The sequence below is a fragment of the Dipodomys merriami genome, unplaced genomic scaffold (genome assembly GCF_024711535.1).
Source record: "Dipodomys merriami isolate MVZ:Mamm:240054 unplaced genomic scaffold, mDipMer1.0.p SCAF_5, whole genome shotgun sequence".
NCBI classification, from domain to species: Eukaryota; Metazoa; Chordata; class Mammalia; order Rodentia; family Heteromyidae; genus Dipodomys; species Dipodomys merriami.
Window position 1 is genome coordinate 69,523,073 of NW_027206068.1, and position 18,900 is coordinate 69,541,972.

General features: G+C 41.9%; 1 protein-coding gene and 1 long non-coding RNA gene across 2 annotated transcripts in view; one reads left to right on the forward strand and one right to left on the reverse strand.

Annotated features, from left to right (window-relative positions):
- Tmem178b (transmembrane protein 178B) overlaps window positions 1–18,900 on the forward strand; it is a 379,241-nt gene that overhangs the window by 279,606 nt on the left and 80,735 nt on the right. The window lies entirely within an intron of this gene.
- LOC138810148 (uncharacterized) lies at window positions 1,436–3,358 on the reverse strand. The gene is made up of 3 exons (XR_011367044.1): window positions 3,324–3,358; window positions 3,027–3,087; window positions 1,436–1,454 (listed from the first exon to the last, which is right to left on the reverse strand). It is a non-coding gene; the product is annotated as an uncharacterized lncRNA (long non-coding RNA).

The following is an 18,900-nucleotide window of genomic DNA, read 5'->3' on the forward strand; positions in this document are numbered from 1 at the left end:
GAGGACTAATGTAGAGACACAGAGCTGCTCTGGCCCTGGGCTCCCACATTGACAGATAAAGAATCAGAGGAAAGCTTTGTAGCTCATGTGACCAGTGCTTCTTTTTTCTCCATGTTGGTAGATCTATAAGTAGAGTTAAGTTAGAAAGAATAGAAGCAATGGTGTGGATATGGAAGAAATAGGATCATAGAAAAAGAGACAAATGCTGCTACGCCTAAACAAACTGGACATCTTCATCTTAACAATGTGTCTGGTCTCTTCACCAAAACCCACATGCATGATATCAAAATGGTAAAGGTCTGAAGTCCACAGCTCCTAATATACATCTCCCCATTAAAGCTAGACTTACCAGTTGCCCATGGGCCCAGGCTACCTCTGTTTGCCCTGCCCCATCTATATAGCTTGCCTTCTATTCCAACTTTTCCCACCTTTCTAGTCCTACCTCCTCTGACTTGTTCATATATTTAACATACCAGTTCTCTACTTTTTTGGTCTTCATTTTCTATTTCTTTCCATTGGATTAGTTTCATGAGCATCCAAGTATCTTATCCTTTTTTCTAATCTTAAAAAAAAGTCTTTTTTTGAAACTAGGAGCTAGTGGCTCGTGCCTGTAATGCTAGCTACTCAGGAGGCTGAGATATAAGGATCTCAGTTCAAAGCCAGACCAGGCAGAAAAGACTCTTATCTCCAATTAATCACAAAAAAAAGCAGCAGTGGAACTGTGGGTCAAAGTTGGTGGAAGGCTAGTCTTGAGACAAAAGTTCAGGGACAGTGTCCAGGCCCTGAGTTCAAGCCCCAGGAACAGCAAAAACCAACCAACTAACCAACCAACACAATCTCCTCTTGAGCCTATTTCCGTTAGCTAACCCCCACATCTTTTCTCCATTTTGCAGCAAAACTATACATGGAGAGCTAGCTTCTTCTCACTGGGTTGTTTTCCTTCTAACTTTTCCTCTTAAAGTCACCTTAGTTTGGCATTCATCTCTCTCTCTTCCTTTCTCACAAAATCTGCTCCTGGACGAGTTACCAGTGGCTTCTGTGTTGCCAATCCAGAAGTCAGTCCTCCACCCTCCCCTTACTGGGAGCTAGCTCACTGGACTGCATGGATTGTTCCCTTCATCTGTGAGCCCTGGCTCCATTTCTCAGCATCTGCTGCTCTCCTTTCACTTGCTCTAAACACACTGGCTTTGCACTTGGGCCTTATGGAGGCCAGGCATGCTCTTGCTACGTAGAGAACCATCACAGAAACATTCTTTCCCTGCAGAGTCCCTGGGTCCCTCCCTTAGCTCCTGCAGTTTTGGCTCAACTGTTGTTTTTTCAGAAGGGCACTTTTTCCATCCATGCAGTAGTTACATTAATTTGGGAGGGTTAGGGAAGGCCCAGAAAGGTGGAACAAGGGCAAGCAAATACAGCAGTGATACTCACAAGACACTATGTGGAAAATGGACTGGTATCTTGTGGGTGGGCACAGGAGAGAAAATCCAGGAGAAAGTGACGGACGGGGAGACATAGTTCAAAAAGAATTATACACATTACTCATTACTTGATTCAAGTAACTATAATCCCTCTGTATATCAACTCTACAGTAACAATAACAATAAAAATAAAATTTAAAAGGCACATTATAGGGCTAGGGATATGGCTTAGTGGTAGAGTGCTTGCTTAGCATGCATGAAGCCCTGGGTTTGATTCCTCAGTACCACATACACAGAAAAAGCTGGAAGTGGTTGCACTGTGGCTCAAGTGGTAGAGCATTATCCTTGAGCAAAAGAAGCTCAGGGACAGTGCCTAGGCCCTGAGTTCAAGCCCCAGGACTGGCAAAAAAAAAAAAAAAGGAACATTATGGGTTCACAGAGGCCTATTTGCAAAACCTCCTTTTCTATCTGGAGGAGCTGTGCAAGCGACCCTTGCGAAGGTGCTAGAAATGTTAGCATGTAGCATGTAGGTTTAAACTATTTTAAAATTATGAATGAAATCTCAGAGGACTGCTCTGAAATTGTGTTTTTGTGTAGCTCTGTGTGTGATATGACTAAGGAAAGGTGAGAACTTTGTGATTTGATACGGTATGAGCGCCAGACTTGGTGTACAAATGATTAAATGATGTCTAGACAAGTGAGCGATCCAGGACTGCAGTGATGAGAAATGGGGCGAAGGGGTTATAAAACCAAGGGACTATTAAAGAGGCACTGGCAAAAGTGGAAGGAAATGGTGCGCTGGTGCAGAACATTGGTTTTAAAGTCAAGAATGCCAAGAGTCTATTCCTAGCTCAGCCATCAAGTAGCTGTGTGACCTTGGGCAACTTAGTTGCTATCTCTGAGACTTGGTTATTCTTCTTAAGAAATAGAATTAATTGTGCCTTTCCCTCAGGACTTCAATGATTAAATGAGATTCGGCACGTGAAGTGCTTCTGGCAGCTTCCAGCCTATTGGGAGTGCTTTGTAAATGTATGTAAGCTCTGGGGTTCCTGCGGTCTTCCAGGCTCTGAGAACAGGCAGAGCCCAGAGCAGATGGCAAAAGTAAGGTTGTAGATGAAGCCATGTCCATGCTCCTCAGGCCCAAGTAAACAACCACAAATCCTTGTGACTATGGAGCCATGGTTGGTAGGGGGTGCTTGCTGTTGGCCAGGTTTCCCTGGGATAGACCGAGATTCTTAGATTTGCATGTGAGAGACCACCTGGGAACAACACTTGCCAGGAATAAGGGAATAAGGCAGGGAAGGACAGATTGCATCCATGACCTCAGTCCATGCATACAGTTGCATCAACACCTACAGTGCTGTCCTCCGAGGTGCTATAAAACGTGGTAGTTCTTCTGAGAAGAGCTACTTCAACTAACTTGCTCATGTGGACAGATATTTAGTTCGACATTAAACCCATCTCTGTGGGATGGACTTTAATAGAAATAAGTATAATTTTTAAGAAAAAGTTTAATAGATGCATAATAACTGTACATACTTATGGGGTATAATGTAGCATTTTGATGCACAGATACAATATGTAGTTATCAATTCAGGATAATTAGCTCACCTATTCCCTGAAATGTTGATCATTTCTTTGTATTGGAAACATTCAGAACCCTTTCTTCCGGCTGTTTTGAAATAAGTAACAAATTATTGTTTAGCTATCATCATCATATTGTACTATAGAACTTATAGAACAGATCTTCCCTATTTATTAGTGCTTTTGTACTCATTAACTAGCCTCTCCCCATCCATCCCTTTCTCCACTGACTGTCCTGCCTGGTCTCTGATAACCACTGCTCTTGACTTCTATGAGATGAGTTTATTTAGCTTCCACAAATGAATGAGAATGTGTGGTGCTTACCTTTCTGGGCCTGCGCCTGAACATAATGATCTCCCATTCCATCCATTTTTGTTGCAAAGGACAGGATTCCATTCTTTTTTCTATGACCAAATAATAATACAATGGCTGTGATATTTAAAGGACTCTCTCCTCCCATTTTGTGCCTAAAAAATAGCTATGGAGAGAAAGTCCAGAGCTGTTTTATAGCTGAGAAGGAAAACCCTGAGCTCAGTCACCAAAGTGGGCATAAATCCTTTCTGGTATTTTTGGTGTGAAGCCCAAGATTATAAATGTGCAGGATCCGTACCTCCTTCATAATCCCTTGGTGTTAAGGTTCTGTGCAATATGGGTTCTTAATTTAAAATCTGCATTAGCATGGGATTCCATCTGTAGCCTGTGGTTTTTAGGGTAGATGTGTGGCATCTATCAGATGATTTCTTGGTACTTCTGGGTGCTAGGAACCTCAAAGGCTAAGTACTCTAAAAACATGATGGGTAGACTCATCCACCCAGACAGGCAGTCCATAGCTATAGTTCCAAACTACCTTCTTACCTCTTCTTTCCATAAGCATTCACTGGAGAGAAGCACAGGTAAGCGAGTGAGAACGAATGGAAGAGAGTGGGCCATGAGGAGAATATGGAGGGGGGAGCTCAGTGGCATAGATTAGAAAGCCTTAATGTAGACTGGAAGCATGGCTCAAGTGGTAGAGAGCCTGCCAGCCAGCAAGCCCAATGAGACTGAGGCCCTGAGTTGAAGTCATGGTACGAACACACATACACAAAAAGAAACCCTTAATGTGGGAAGTGTCAGAGCCTCTCCTGCTTATGCAATTGTGTCTTCCCAAGTTGTCCACACGTACCATCCTGTGTGACAATTACTTAGGCACCCACGGAACTTTCTTTACCAGACAACTTGTCACTCTATTTTACGCCGGTGTTTACTTTTTGTAGGCGAATTTCTCACTGGGACTCCAGATTAATCTCTGATATTTGAACTAAATCTGTAAACATTTCATCTGATAGATTAGCTCATTAGTAGACACTTTCCATAGATTCCTCACAGTGGCGGTGCACTAGCTACAGGTGCAGAATCCCAGGGCCCAAATCCTATTCAGTATGCACTTTGTATTTGTCTTAAGATCTGAGTCCCCAGATCCCATGGCTTAGATTTGAGAGTCTGTCTTAAAATTTCCATGCTGTTTCTTTGTTCATAATTTAATGTGCCATTGGATACTGACAGATACTTTCCCTTTAAGATCTTACAGACATGGTGGACAGATTGGTCTCTTACTTTATGTACTAGATGTTGAGCATGATTATTTGCTTTCATTTTTGTTGATCATGGGGCTTGAACCCTGAGCCTGGGCGCTGTCCCTCAGCTCTTCAGCTCAGGGTGAGTGCTCTACCACTTGAGCCACAGCATCACTTCTGGTTTTCTGGTGGTTCGTTGGAAATGAGTCTCATAGACTTTCCTGCCTAGGCTTTTGAACTGTGATCTGCAGATCTCAGCCTCAGGAGTAGCTAGGATTACAGGAGTGAGCCACCAGTGCCCGGCTCATTTGTTCATTAAAAAAAATTTTTTTTTCCAGTAACTTGGGCCCTAGGCACTGTCCCTGAGCTTTTTTTTTTTAAAAACTCAAGGTGGGTGATGTACTTACACTAAGCCACATCTCCACTTCCAGTTTCTAGTGGTTAATTGGCAAGAGGAGTCATGCCATGGACTTTCCTGCCTGGGCTGACTTCAAACCATGATCCTCAGATCTCAGTCTCCTGAGTAGCTAGGATTACAGGCATGAACCATTAGCATCCAGCCTCATTTGTGCTTTAAAATCACTTCAATACTGTTCCATCTCCCTGTGATTTTATTTTATTTTATTTTATTTTATTTTATTTTTTATTGTGAAAATACTGTACAGAGGAGTTACAATTACATGGGCAAGATAATGAGTACATTTCTTATCAAGCATTGTAGCCTCCTCCTTTGTTTCCCCTTCCCATCCCTTCCCATCCTTCCCCCACCCCCCCAATCCCCCCAATCCTCCCCCCCCCACCAAAGTTGTAAAGTTCATTTTCAATGTAACGATTTGTACATCTCATTGTTGCAATGGGTCCATTGTTGCAAAGGGGTTTTTCCCTTCCCCTCCACAAATCATACCAACATCAAATACAGTGAAAGCAAGGGCTATACCATGGGGGAGGGTCCCTGTGATTTTAATAATGAACAGGAGTAAATCATGCCTCTAATTTTATGCTTTTGATAGGTTTAGACACAATGGGAAAATTTCAGTGGGGCCCATCTTTGAAACTACTTGCAGCCTGCAAATCCTGGCCCCATCATTTCAGGGTCATTCTGACATGCCACATGAATTGCAAAAGGTAAATTCTTCCATTACATCCATCTTGACTGCACCTGCATAGAGGCTGTCAAAGTGAGACCTTGTCTTTTTAAAGACAAGGAGTTAAAAATATAGTAAAAAAAAAAAAAAACCTTTCATGATGCTGATTTTAGCAGACAGGACGAACGTGTGTGTTAGAACTACACAGGGTTACATCCTATTTCTTATTATAGTAGATGATGGGCTCCAGGGGAACTAATTTGACTCCAGGGGTTCCTCTACCCTTTTTTGTTAAGAAAGCCACAGGAAATGAGCCCCTGTGTTACTCTAAACATTTCTGATTACTGGAGACTGTGGTTATTACCGCGTACTTAGAGGGGAACATGTTCTAGTGGTGTATTTAGAAATGGTCATGTTATGATTCTTTTAGAATTCAGTGCTCATCTGTATTAATTAGAACTTAGGGAGGCTCGTATAAAGAAAAAGCCCTTTCTTAGGGAAGAGGCCAGATTCATAGCCATAGAATAGAGATGGAGGGGGCAGGTCCTGGAAGAGCAGCACAGAGAGGAGCTCTTTTGGCCTTAAGCCTGGAAGATTTCAGACAGGACCAGCTCAGGGACTAAGGCAAGATTACCCTGGAGCTGTGCAGTCCTGTGGGCACCAAAGTTAATCTTTGTGAGCCCCAACAAGTCTGTATTTTATAGTAGTAATACCCTCAGCATTTATTTCCTCTTTTATTTCCCTTAACATTTACTCAAAATCTCTCAGCCAGTGATTCTTTTGTCTTTTCTGGAAGAAACTGTATTTAAGGACAACTAAATAGCCTCAGTTGATTAGGGAATGTATTTATAAAAGAAAGCCACCTAACAATAAAAGAAAGAATTATAGAGGTATTCACCAACTCTAATGTCAATTCAGGCACGTATTACTGTCATGAAAAATACCTAGATATGTAGCTATAGAGGGAAAAGATAGTCTTTACCAAAATTACACCCATTACATTTTTTATCTCAATAGAAAAACCTAGCTAAATCATCAACATAAGGAAGAGATTATTCTCACTCTAATCTGGTGACCACACAAAGGAGCACTGATGGTGTAGCAACACACCGTGTGTCTTTGTAACATATGTCTTCATGGCATTGGTGGAGTTGGTATGAGTGGAACAAACAGAACACCTAGCTCCCTTAGTATCTGCTTCTTCATCCCAGCTGTCCAACCTGGAGAGTCCCCTTTCCATATTAAAAAAAAATACCCTAAGTTTCCTTTTATAAGAGCAACAGTCGTCCGTTATGAAAGTGATTCTGATTTCCTTGCAGCTTTCCCTGGGACTGGAGACAGTGAACCGGGAGGAAGGAAGAGACAAATTTAGTTGAATGTGAAGAATGCGTATTTCAGTAGCAAAATGTTTAGGGCCAACTGTGTGTTTTGGCCAATACTCGATTAAAATCTACAGACATTTGTTCTGAGCACTTCAGTAGCTTAGAAATGATTATTGTTCTGCAGCGATTAGTGGAGAGTGGGCAGCAAGAAATTGAATACTGTCAATACTTGTTGACTACGTGCAAGAATTGAAATATGTGAAATATTGAAATGTTGTCGATTGGTAACAGACATTCAGAACAACTAAATCTTGGAATCATATTCTACCCTTTTTGCAAAGACTTTCCGAAAAAAATTGAATAGAAGATTCTATCTTGCTCATGATCAATTATAGGAACTTTTCTGTACTTTTGAATGATATTTCAAACTCCTGCTTTGTTCTGCCTAATTTGGATGAGATTTGTACCATTTTTTTACATTATTAGCTTCCCCCCTCTTTCTAACTAGAATACATATTTTAACAATCTTACTCAGCTAGAATGTATTAGGTACTTTTGAAAATATTTTGTGCCATATTCAGTCCCAGAGTTTTGGTTAAACTGAAAAAAAGAAAAGTAAAGGATGTGATAAAGGGTAGTCTTCACCTTTCAAACAGTGAAATCCATCTGTTTGTTCTTGTTTCTCACTGCCACTGTTGTGTGTAACTGGGTCAAATATTAATTGAATGTATTAATCATCATCATGGTCTGTAAGACAGTCATTCACACAGGCCATCATCCTTCTCAGCTCTGTTAGAGCCTGTTCAGCTGATCATGGTGTGGTAAGTGAGATTGTCTCATTGTATTACTCTCCTTGCATTTTAGAGACAAGGTATCATTGCTGAAAAGAAATGTATACCTTCCACTCTATCAGGAAATTTCAGATTCCAACATCTATCTAGAAGAAAGCAAACATGCAAGTGTGGATTACAGTGGCTACTATTGTGGCTTCTGAGTGTTAGGTACTAGAGACCGCTGTTCCTCCCCTGTCCTTTCCCACTCCCTCCCCAGAAACACAACACAATCTACATCTTAGTGGTAGCACACAGTGTACTTCTTTGGTGTGCTTGTTCACTCTCCTACAATATTCCAGAGAGGATAGAAGCCAGGACAAGTCATTTCCAGAGGTCAGGGGTCATAGACCATCAGTGTGACTGAGAACTTTTATCTGTAGCTGGTGATGGTGCCCTCCCTTCCCTATTTGAATCTTGTAGTTAAGTTAGCAATGGCTTCTCCTGACTTTCTTTATGGCCTTGTTCACTTATTGTTGTTGTTGTTGTTGTTGTTGTTATTAATTAGGTAATTGTACAAAGGAATTGTCATCGAATATAAGTTCTTCTAGATTTTCAGGCCAAGTTAGTGACAGTTCCAGCCTACTGTTTTAAATAAAGATGTAGGCTCTTTCCTTGTAGTAGTAGTGAAGAAGAAGTAATTTCAATTTGATTTCCCCACACCACACCTGGTTAGTCAGAGCGAAGTGTTGCATGGAATTTTTCTTCCTCAGAAAAAGCAACTTCCATTTTTTATTTCCTTCCCTTTTCTTTGCCGAACTTCGAATGTTTGTTTGAACAATTCCTGCTTAAAAGTTTGTTTTCCTTCTTTTTCAGATATCCTTCAACCTTATCTGATTAGGACATTGAACAAAGTAGCCAGCATTTCCTACATTAAAAAAATCACAGTAAAAACCTCTTAAATATTTCTTTGAGGTTTTGTGTAATTAGGGTCATAGGAAGGGGGTTCCATGTCAGGACAATAACAATTCAGATTCCCCTTTTTGTCAGCAAGTAAAATACATTATAACTCTTTTAACTAAAGAGAACTGAATGCTTTTACCCTCAGACATTTGGGCTTTTGTTTATTTTGTTTTCTGGCCTAGACTTAAATATCTAGCTCTTCACACCTGCTTGACTTCCAGATGCAGACACTCTATTAAATTTCCTGGGTGTCTAAGCCATCTCCACCAGGTCTGCTATTTCCTCAAACTTCACATGTCCTAAATGAACCAAATTCTTTCTCCTCATTCTCAATAAATGGCAATCCTGTTGTCAAAATTATGCCGGACCTCTCTCCTCAATTTGTCTCCTTGGCTCCAATCTCCAATTAATCTTAAGCCAATTGATAACCACAAATTTGGACCACTTTGATCTCTCACACGACAAATTGTAGGAATGTTCTTCAAAGGAAGACCAGTCTACCTTCCCTGCCCATGCCCCTCCTGCCATCTTCCCTCCATAGGGCAGATAGGCCTTTTAAGACTGAAATCATGTCAATCCTCTACATACAATTGTCCAAAGGCTTCCTATTACACGATGCTTCTTGGCAGTGGGCTGTTTTCAACCTCCTATATACCAGGCTTCCTTCTAGACATAGGAATTCTGTAAAGTACCAGGCAAAGTCTGCCCTAATGGGTCTGAGAATCTGGTGTGGTTCCTAAAGCACAGGTCCCAAGAACTTTAACTATTTAATCGCTGTATTATTAAGGTCCTCCCCTAAATTCCAGTTTTTACATTTGCTGGAACACTCCTGCATATAATTCCTAATTTCCCTAGTCTAAGGACATGAACTTGCTTATTTCACATGTCTGCTGCCAGGTGCAACATTCTTTTTACTGTATATAAAATGCCACTTTCTCAATTTTTGCATCTATTCCCACCCTTAACCATTGGTTTTCTTTCATCAGCCATTAAAGAAAAGAGTATTTTGAAAAAGAGTCACTTTATGAGTAGTGAAACATGTACAAACAAAGAAGAAAACAACTAATCCACTGAGTGGGGCCTTCCAGAGGAAGCCTAGCCTTTCTCACTAGATAAGTGATTCAATTTGAAAAGAAAGCTCCTGGTGCTCACTGCTCAAGACTTGGTCTCAGCAGAGTGCTGAGTTCCTTTGTGTTGTTAGAGGGTCTTGTCAACGTCACAGCATTGTCTACCCCTGTGAAACTACAGGAGGAATCTTCCCCATCATTGGCCCATCCTCCTGCCCCTCCCATCAGCAAACCCTGAGCTGTCCAGACACTAGTGTCAAGACAGGAGGCCTCAGTCCAACCTTTATTTCCTTAGTGGCTGCCAGTGCCCTCTCTTCCTTGAGTTCACACTGGAATTGAATCATTGCTCCAGAATGACTTCTCTTTTAACATGTGGAAGATACTGTTGGCCAGCACAGATGCCCATCTCTCTGTCTCCCACCCTCCCACACCCAGTCCTGGGGCTTGAACTCAGGGCCTGGGTACTGTTCCTGAACTTCTTTGCACTCAAGGCTAGTGCTCTACCACTTGAACCACAGCGCCACTTCTGGCTTCTACTGAGTACTTTTTATTGGAGGGAAGAGTCTCACAGATTTGAAACCATGATCCTTAGATCTCAGCCTCCTAAGCAGCTAGGATTACTCTATATTTTTTAAGTTATTTTTTGTAATCTTTTTTATAACAGGGGTTGCCACTTAACAAAGCAGTTTATTAATACACCTTGATCAGTGCCAGCCCCTTCACCATTCTCACTCTTGTTAATTCCTGACTGCCTTCTCTCTGACTTCTCTTCATTTGTCTACCTCTCCCCCTTGGCCGCACCCCACCCCTTTAGGTCTCTGACGTTATGAAATGTTTTCAGAGACCCCGGTTCTGCAACTTCTGCTTTCGTATTTTCATAATTGATGTAGCATGAAAATCCACCACACATCATTTCTCTTCTTTATCTTATGGAGCATGCTAATTCCTTGTATCGCTATTTTCCACATTTCTATGTTCCCAGATAACCTAAAATTTCTTTTCAAGTTTGGTATGAGTCCCTGAATTTAAAATTAAGTCCAAGATATATCTTTTGTTCCAAGTAACCATCCTAAGTATATGTGTGTGTGTATGTGTGTATTACAAAGATATTCTAATTCTTTTCCACCAAAAGACTTTCTCTTACTTGTCATACTTTTCAGTTAAATGTATGACTATTTTGTTTCAGGATTTTTAATTATATCAGAGATTTAGCATATCCAATGTGTCCATTACTGAAATATTATATCACTAGCCCTTAAAGTTGGAGATGCTGTACATACATCATTATGGTCCAGCTATAAAAATGGCTTCTAGTAGTGGACTGGCTTTGTTTCTTTAAGCACAATCAAGATTTGCAGAGAGCCTTCACAAAACTCAGCCATTTGAACTTTTTTTTTTAATTTAATTTAATTTTATTTGTGAACATACTGTACAGAGGGGTTACAATTACATGGACAGGATAATGTGTACATTTCTTACCAAGCATTGCAGCCTCCTCCTTTGGTTTACCCTTCATTTGAACTTTTTTATAAATATATACACCTTCTTTAAAAATTTGTAAGACATTATATATAATCTTTTTTTTGGGGGGGGGGTTGGGTCGTGGGGCCTGAACTCTGGGCCTGGGCGCTGTCCCTCAGTTCTTCAGCTCAAGACTAGCGCTCTACCACTTCAGCCACAGTTCCACTTCCGGCTTTTTTTTTTCTGCTTATGTAGTGCTCAGGAATCGAAGTCAGGGCCTCATGCATGCAAGGCAAGCGCTCTACCACTGAGCCACCTTCCCAGCCCTATATATAATCTTACACTCTACAAGTAATTCATACCTTAAACAAGTAATGAAAAAAAAAAAACCTCTAAAACTTCTAGGCCCCCAAGACATACCATTAGTGCTCAAGTAACTGTAAGCAGACAGTTTTGTATAGTCTTTTCTGTTACCAGGTCAATCATGTCTTTCCCCTCTTCCTTATTCTCAGCCAGGTTGTAAGCCATAGATGCTGTATACACTCTTAGAACTTTTCCTGTTATCCTTGGCCAGAGGTTGGTCTTAATCAGCCCTAGCCTGGGCTCTCTAGCTCAGCTATTATTAGAGAATCAGCTTCACTCTCTTGCTGTAAGAAGAACAACTCGGCATGCATCCCTGTAATCCCAGAACTCAGGAGGCAGACGCCAAAAGATGATGAGTTCCAGCCTACATAGTGATACTCTGTTTCAAAAATAATTTTCCTTTTTAAAAAAAGAGCTTTGATTTTTTTAAAAAATGGACAAAAATGGGATACCATCCTATTTTTAAAAATGATTCCAACTTCTCATTTGACCCTACCTGAGTTTAGTTGTATGACAAAAAGGATTCCCCCCCCGCAATTTCCTTTGAACTCATTACATTATCTGACAACTAGATTTTCTGTGAGCCTCTAGCATCCTTCTGCCTTTCATCAACTCTCTATATCCACTCATCAGAGTTAGAAGACCAGAAACCTTGAGTCCCATTAGCAGAAGGCCTCTAAAAACCATAGAGATTTTTGAGGAGCAGAAGTTGCCCTTAGTCTCTGGGGCTCTGGAATGTCATGGATTTAATTAGTGCTCCCCATTTCCTCCTTCAGTTCCTTCCCTCCTGGGTAATGACTCTATTAAAAATCTTATGTGCTTATCGGTGGCATTCTAGTACAAAGGGTCGTTTGGGGACTTGGCAGGATCTTCCACACCATTCCCTGGACTCCAGACGATGGGAGAAGCCAGAGCAATTGAGATGCGCTCCAAGAACTTTGCGCTCTGCCCTGCCTCGGATCTGATGAAGTGCTGCTTTGGTTCTCTGTGGAGCTCCCTCCCCTTGACCTCACTACATGAAGTTTTGAATTCTTGGGTTTTAACCATTCAGTGGGAAATTCCTGAATACTCAGACACCTTCACCCAAGCTGTGGAGCTTCTTTCCAAAGTATGTGATTATGCATCTGCACTTGTCATCATTGGCCTATCCTTTGTTTGCTCAGGCTAATCATGTAAAGTCAGCTCAGGCTAATGATGTAAACAAGAGGATGCTGAAGCCCTCCTTCAGGTAAGTGCAGGAACCAGGACTGTCCCTGAGGCACTGGGATACAGGTGTCCTCTCCTGGACTCGTGTTCAAGTGCTCAGCTCCATTGTTCATATCTTCCCCAATTCCAAAATCCCAGTGGAAAGAAGTGAAGGTCTTAGCCTGAGTCGGAATCTATCAGTTCTTCTGGGAGGGTGTGTTGCCCTTTAGGGCTCAATTTGTGTAACATGACACCACTCTAGTGATGACCTGGGCAGGCTTGGCACCGATGGATTTGACATGCCATGCCAGGGCATCTTGCTTTGGAGAAAGATAAAACTATGAGGTTTGGCAGAATTCATAAACCCTGGAATGTTACAATGGACAGAAATGTAGATAATAATTCTATTGCAATACAGAGCACCTACTATGTGCACTCTGAGCTCATGTTCACAGCAACCCATAAGACAGGCGTGTGTTGTTATTTTTTATCACTGAGGAAATGAAGATTTTGAGAGTTTGGAATCGGGAAGAAAGTCTCCTCTTGCTTCCAAGTTCACGGGGATCCCACTTTTACTGTTATTTCATCAAAATAGGTCAGAGGTAAATTCCAGAATGTCACTTTGTCCCTCTGTACAAGGTATGTCAGGGCAGACGGATTGCCCCCCCCCCCAACCACCAAAGCCCACCTTGTCTCCCACAGTCAAGGACTTTGAGGAGGGTCTCATGCCGAGAAGTTAGATTTAGCAGGCTCCTCTTAATAAAGGGAAGCCACTCCACCTTCAGTGTCTGCAAGCCCCATTTCTGCCGCGCAGTGTGTGGCCCCCTCTGCCCGCCACCCACCGCCTGCTGCGGCTCCGAGGCCTCACACTTGCCTTCTGTCACCACATGCTGCACCCACAACGGTTCTGTTTCTGGTCCTCCCAGCCGCCCACTCTTGCTCTGTTCTTCTGTCGCATAACCCAAAACGCACACGGGTTCTCCCTCCCCCCCCACCCTCCCCCCTTGGTCCTCGCTGGCCAGGCCTGCTTTCTGCAGGAAGCCTGCTCTCTCATCTCCTGCTCCTCGTCTGCGTCTTCCCCCACCGCAGGGCAGCTTGCTCCTGCCACCAAGCAACGCTCTCTTGCAGCTGTCTATCCACCAGCCGACTCGGGTAGAGGACTGTGTCCACTGAGGTGTACTAAATGACCAAATGGGACATCTTCCGGGAAGTTGCAGTCTTCACCAGGTATACTTGGTCTGGCTCAAGTGTGCTATTGGGTAACTTGAAGGTTCCTGGAGGTCAGCAAGAAGCAGCTCAGGTGTGTCCTGGGCTCCTCTAGACCCAGAACAAGCCAGGTCAGACTGTGAACTCCATGAGGACTTATCTAGAATGGCCAGGCTTCCACTTGAGATGTTTGCCTGAGATAAATTTTATTTATATATTATATATATTATATATATATATATATATTCTGCTATAAAAATACCATCACTCAGTATGTCCATGTGGTCTGCCATGAACTCACTGGAAATTGATCTACTTTTCTCATTTTAATTGATTCAGCCTGATCTCTTAAACAACATGGAGGGGAATGAATTGTTTCTTCTACCTGAGGTTACTTTACTGTGCGCTCTCCTGCTAGTCAGAAGTCAGTTCTACAGGAGGAGTGAGGCAGGTGGGAGAGGGAAGGGATCGTGGGAGAACAGCAAAGGAGGGGGCAACAGCGCTGGACAAGAGATGTACTCATGACCTTCCTCCTGCAGCGGTAATCCTTCTGCACAGCATCTTCACAAGAAAATAAAAACTTAAAAAAAGAAGACACTTCCATTGGCCTCACGCTATGGCATCCTCAAAGTGGTAGAAGAGTTTCTTAGAAAGGGACTAGGACGACAGCCACTTCAGGTGGACATTAATATTTCCTGCCAGCTGTTTGATGGGTGGTGAGCATTCATCATTCTGTGCCCCAACCCCATTGCTGCTGGGAAGTTTCCCCATGCTGGAAATGTTACAACCCATTTGCGGCTGATTTCAGGACTGGTCAGGGAGACTTACCTTTCTTTCCTGCGATCTACATGAATTAACAGATACTCAAATTGAACACCTTGAGCTTTCTGAGATTTCATAATGAATTGCAGATGTTACATAACAGCCCTTTTGTAAACTTGTGTGTTCTAGGCCAGCCCAAAGGCTAACTTATCCCTTGTTCTTGGCAGCATAAGATTTCAAAAGTTCCAAGGTCCAGCAGTGTTCACATAGTTTCACCAGCGTTGGGGTCAACAGGGCCTAGGAGCGGGGAGTCTAACTGTGTTACCTTAAACTGGAAGGAAGAAGAAACTCATCAGCCTAGACTCTAGCCAGCAGGAACCTACCAGCAAGTTTCTCACTTTATCCTGACACCACCGTGTTCACATTCGATTCATAGTAAAAGAAAAATGTGCTACTATTCTGGGCTCTCCTCTGTCAATTATGTGGGGGTAACATGTGACTTCAAATGATAAGAATCCGTTTCTGTATTACCAGCTTGCCACCAAGAATGAGGCATATTCGCTCTTCTAAGAGTGCCTTCTAGACCTTAGAGTGGTCTTACTAGTAAAATTGTTTGGGAGCTGGGTTATATCCAGGACCCGACTTCCATTAATATAGCTTAAAAAATGGAAAAAAATGGGAGTACATCTGAACACAACTTAATATAGTATAGTAAAAAACCCAGCAGTGATAGCTGTGATGTATTTACCACTTAGAACATGGGAAGATTGATGGGTGTGGGAGGCCCTGATGTTCCTCTGATCTTAAAATCTCTGATTAGCCAATAATAACACACTAGCGCACCAATTATACCAGCTGTCACTAGGCAGCACCATGCTGTCAAAGTCATCAATGGAGTGACAATCCTCTCTACTTTCAAAATTGTCCTTGATCAGTGTCAAAAGCATTAATCGTTGGGAGATGTTTAAATGAATCTAGGCAGAGAAGCTTTACAAGGAAAAGCTTTAGAGATGAACAGGGAATTATTCAGAGGCTCTGGCTTTGGGGAGGGGAGGATACTTCCATTGGCCTCAGTCTTTCAGAAGAGGGCATGCGCACCTGACAGATCTGCCTGGGCGCTAAAGAGAGACTATCTTCTTTCTTTGAACACTAACAGCTGCTTTTGGAAGTGAGCAGTATGTGATGGAAGGTAGACCAGTGCATGCTGGGAACGTCTTGTTCTAGCCCAAGCAATTACTACTAAGGGGCCATCAAACACTAAAATCCAGAGAAAAGGGGAAAGAGGAAGGGAGGGTAGTAGAGAGAGAGAAGAAGGATCATTTAGGCTTTAAAGGAGTAAAAGAGAGAAAGCAAGGCAAAATTATGTTAAACAGTAAATCATCATTTCTCCCTCTGTGCCCAACTAGCCTTCTTTGGGCTCTTTGAGCCCTTCCTGGGCTCTCTTTTTAGTTTGGGGCATGCTCTTTTTCACATGCACTGTGGGCCATGAGCTTTAGGTACATATTTTGATGGCTTCTGTCCCTAATTGACAAGGCTTTTGGGGATGAGACAAAGCAATAGTGAGGTTTGAACTCAGGGTCTCATGCTGGCTATGCAGATACTCTATTGCTTGATTCATACCTCTATCTTGTGACAAATTTTCTGATGGTTTATGTTTTCTTGAACTATGTCTTCTTCACACACAGAAAAACACCAGTACTGTGGTTTTAGGGGGGTCCACTCCTACATAGAACCAAGTGATTCTTTTTTTTCTTACTGTGAGATCTTTTCCCTCTCCAGAGAAAGTTGACCTCATCTCTAGCCTAATAGGCCTGGCTGATATCCTAGTGGGGTCTTAATGATGCAAAATGTGTGTGTGTGTGTGTGTGTGTGTGTGTGTGTGTGTGTGTGTGTGTGTGTGTGTGTGTGAGTGAGTGAATGTGTGTGTGTGTGTGTGTGTGTGTGTGTGTGTGTGTGTGTGTAGTTTAGGGTTGAAGGGAGGAATGTAATTTTCTGGCTCTGACCTTTAGCTCTCAATCCCATGTGACCCATAACCTTTCCAATGTTCACATTTCCTCAAAAGATAATTTATGCTACTCTGTGTCTGAAGGGAATCTCAGATGATCTCTGTACACAGCATGCTCAGTCTGAACACTTGTTTTGAACAGCAAGCAAGCATTTGCAGAGACTGTGGACAATATGGAGGCGGCAAGAGAGAAAAAGAATCTGGTTGGGAGAATAACGATATTGAAGTTTGACTGGAAAACAGAATGACATTTTATAAGTAGAAAATAGGAGAGAGGGGTGGGGGGGCAGAGATTTAGGAGGCAGGCCAGTAAGAAAAAGGGTGTGTGCGTGGTAAGACCTAGGCAGGAGCCTCAGGAAAGCCAAGATGGTCCTGCAGATCAGGCCAAGGCCTTTTGTTTATATGCTTAGTTTCTTTCTTTCAACTCTTTAATGACATACAAGTGACCATTTTGACCATTGTTAGGTGTGGCATTAAAGACATCCTACCTCTGTGCGGCTGTCACTGCCTCTATCGCTTGAACTTGTTCATCTTGTCAAACAGAAAAATGGATCTCACCAAACACTGAGTTCCTATGCGCCCTCCCCAGACCATGGTAGCCATCATGCTACTTTATGCCTGTCATTTTGACTATCCTAGCTACTACATATAAGTATAGAATCTGCCCTTTTGTGATTGGCTTATTACATTTAAAAGAGTATTTGCAAGATTATAGCATACCTCAAAGCTTCCTGCTTTTCAAGTCTAAATAATATTCTACCTTGATCAAGGTGAGCTGTACGCATAAGATGCTTTGTTAAGTGTACAAGTCCTTTGTACAACTACTTAAGGATAACAAAATAAATAATATTTTATCATGTATTTTATACAACATGTTATTATATCATATAGCATATTACAATAATACAGTAATATCTCGTATTACACATGCATACACACCAATTTGTTTATCTACTTGTCCACCAATAGACACATAAGCTGCTTTCATCTTTTGTTTATTGTGAATAATGCTGCTGTAGCATCAGAATGTAAATACCTGTTGGAGCCATTGCTTTCACTTCTTTGAGACATATATCCTTCAGAATGTAATTCTAGGATTAACTTCCTGAGACACTACCCTACTTTTTTTTTAACGGAAACTTTTAGATATTTACAAAATTGAAAGAGAAGTGCAGCAAACACCACTGTACTCATTATTCACATCCAAAATTATTTTGTTTTGAGCCAAACTGTATGGCCCTATGAATGCCATGTGATTGGATATAGTGCGTATAGTTTGATATTGAGAAACAAAAGTCATAATTTCCAATCATCTTCAGCACTCAACCCCATAGCATGCACAAGATTCTCCTACTTAGTTACTTGAAGGAAATTTACCCATCCACACCTCAGAGGGAGCAGGGATCAACTGTATCCGAACCTAAGTTAATGACATGCCACATTTAGCTTATCTTTTTTCTCTATAAAAAGATTTTTTTTGGTTTTTCTGTGAATGAATGAAATGTAAGTTACAAACATCATCACCATCCATCTTAAATACACAATGTGTCTGCATGTGCCTATTGCCATGATAACATCCAACTAACAGTAATATCCTAGTACCCTTTATTCAAAGGCCTGCAGTACCGCCCCCCCCAATGTCATTAGTGATTTATTTCTCTAGTCAAGAATCTCATAACGTGAAGCTGGAAATGTGGCTTAGTGGTAGAGTGCTTGCCTAGCATGCAGGAAGCCCTGGGTTCAATTCCTCAGTATCACATAAACAGAAAAAGCTGGAAGTGATACTGTGGCTCAAGTTGGTAGAGCTCTAGCTTTGAACCAAAGAAGCTCAGTGCCCAGGCCTTGAGTTCAAGGCCATGACCGGCAAAAGAGAGAGAGAGAGAGAGAGAGAGAGAGAGAGAGAGAGAGAGAGAGAGAGAGAGAGAGAGAGAGAGAGAATCTCATAACCCAGCCTGATACATATCCATATTTTGATTGTGTTCAGCAGATAAAAGGGAATCACTAGGAGTTCTGAGCAGGGAGAAATAAGACCTAACCCGAATTTTGGCAACGGGAACTATAATGTTTTCCCAACCTTTATCTTAGAGACGGCATCTAACTATTGAGAATGGATTTAAGAATGAGAGCAGAGGGTGAATTCTTCCAAAGCAAAGCGGGTC